Source organism: Penaeus monodon, chromosome 11, assembly GCF_015228065.2.
Source record: "Penaeus monodon isolate SGIC_2016 chromosome 11, NSTDA_Pmon_1, whole genome shotgun sequence".
NCBI lineage: Eukaryota > Metazoa > Arthropoda > Malacostraca > Decapoda > Penaeidae > Penaeus > Penaeus monodon.
Genome location: NC_051396.1, coordinates 10,883,775 through 10,886,274, shown reverse-complemented (window position 1 = coordinate 10,886,274; position 2,500 = coordinate 10,883,775).

The following is a 2,500-nucleotide window of genomic DNA, read 5'->3' as shown; positions in this document are numbered from 1 at the left end:
CTCTCTCTCTCTCTCTCTCTCTCTCTTCTCTCTCTCTCTCTTCTCTCTCTCTCTTCTCTCTCTCTCTCTCTCTCTCTCTCTCTCTCTCTCTCTCTCTCTCTCCTCTCTCTTGTCCTCGCTTGCCCTTCCTTTGTCGCGTTGTTTTCTCCTCATCTTCGTATATATTTTCTTCTTTATCTCTTCTCTTCGGACATAAGATCTGTTTTCTCATCTTTTAAAACCATCTTGTGTACAGTGAAATTTTATACAATATTAAGACGATTTTTATCATTAAAAGTGTCTTGAGTTTAAGCAGTCATTAGAGATATCGAGATGAGTTCAAAGTGATGCTAAAAATGACCAAGAGCATAACTTAGATACGTTAATCATGATGAGTTCATAGATTAACAAGATTTGTCTTAATTTATGACTTTCTGTGGGATGTCTGATCTGATTAAAAGTCGAGGATATAACGTATTATAGTGTAATCGGTTTGTGATACAAAATGACAATACAATTTTTAACGACATGGTGATAATTCTGTCACTGACAGAATTTCTAAACAGAGAGATAGATAGAAAAATAGATAGACAGATAGATATCAATCAAAGGAGATACCGTCAACAGGGCGAATAGCCGCATTCACCCTTTGCTTCCAGCCAAGGGGGTCCCTCATGGCTTATCACGACAGGTCAAGTCGATCTGCACAGCCACGACTTCCTAGGTCGTCCCACGGGACTCCAACCAGGATTGTCTCTTGAAGAGACAACCTGGTGGAAACGAGCTAGGTCCCATGCCGGTCTCATGGTGTTAGCCATCAGTTGGACACATAGTCCTGCTACACCATGATCTGGCGTAGCAATTCCAAGGAACTAGTTAGCATCCAGATTTCACTTCCATAAAGCAAAACTGGCAGTGCCAAGGCCCCGAAGACACGTAGCTTGGTCCTTCTGCACGATAACAGTATCTTTAAATACTTTTGTTGACTGAGTTCATGGCTCCTGCTGCCAGATCTATCCGTTCACTAACTAGCCTGACAGCCTAGAGACATGGACATGTATTGACTGAACAGGTTCCCTTAACAGTCCCTCAAAATCCTGGATTTAGGTCTTGGAGGCTTCTTGACCCAAGGTCTTCGTCTCATTGCTATATGCATTAAGAGCTGCCACCAGTGATTCCAGAGACTCAGATAGGATAGCAACACTTCACCAAAGTCAAGATATGTGGCCTTAATATTGCCCAGGGTTACTTCATAGTGACTTTGAGTAGTAGCTCTGCCCATTATCCAGCCCATGCAAGCGTTGAAAAGTGTTGGTGCACTTTACAGCACTTTCAGTACCAGTATATAAGTTTGCTATTGATCCAGTAATCCGTGTCGGAATTTCCCTAAGTCTCAGGATTTCTCATAGTGCTTTCTTGAGGTCGATGTGGGCTACGACCAAACTAACAATGGCGTTCCAGAATGACTCAAAGTGCTATGATACTGTCTCTTGTGGATTTGCCAGGAGTGAATCCGGATTGCCTTGGTCTCTGGCGCCGTAGTAGGTGGTCACGGATCCGTTTCAAAAGAATGTGGACGAAAACCTTGCCTGGTATACTGAGTAGTGTAATGCCACGGTAGTTGCTACAGTCCCATCGATCCCCTTTCCCCTTCCAGAGAGGGATGACCATGCCACTCATCAGGAGCAGAACCAGAATGCTAGATGGCAGTCAGGACAGTATGCAAGCCCCATGCCATAGGTCCAATCCAGATTTTAGCAGTTCGCCAGGGATATTGCATATGCCTACAGCTTTCCCACCCTTCAGTTTAGAGACTGCCTCAACTCATACCCACTTCAGTTCCCTTGATAGCAGGTGTAATCGACCGTCAAGACTGGATAATCCAATCTTCTACCCAGATAGCAGTCACTCCAGGTGAGTGCCACCCCTGCAACACCCACTGATATTACCTCATAAAAAGCGGATGGCAGGCTGTGGGGCTCAACATCCACCTGCGGGGTTCCCTTGGACTTTGTCCCACAGGCTTCACACTGGGTTGACCCATTCCCATCCTTTGCCCCAGCAGTCTCCCACCCCAACAGGACCCACAGCCCGCTTCACTAGCAGGGTGAGAGAGGCAGTGCCCCTCCCTCCAGCAGTTTCATTTATATTGTTTGTTGCCAGTAAGTTTATATCTGGTGGGGGATGAATGGCAAGGCCCACCTCCCCCAAGCCACCCATTAACCCCAGGATGGCTGAGGGGCAGGAGTTGGTACAGAACCAGGGCGTGTCCACACAACGGTGGGCCATAGCTTCGTACCGCTGGGGCCTACTGAATTGGCAGGGGAGGCTTATGCAGAGCTGCTCCAAGCAGAGCAGCTGCAACATGGAAGGCATGCAAGCACTTAACACTACCTAGGCCACCACACCATTGCTTCTCATCACCCTGAGCATGAAGCACACAACCACAAGATAGAAAAAAAATAAAGATAGATAAATAGGTAGGTATATAAACAAATAGATAGACAGGTAGACAGACTAA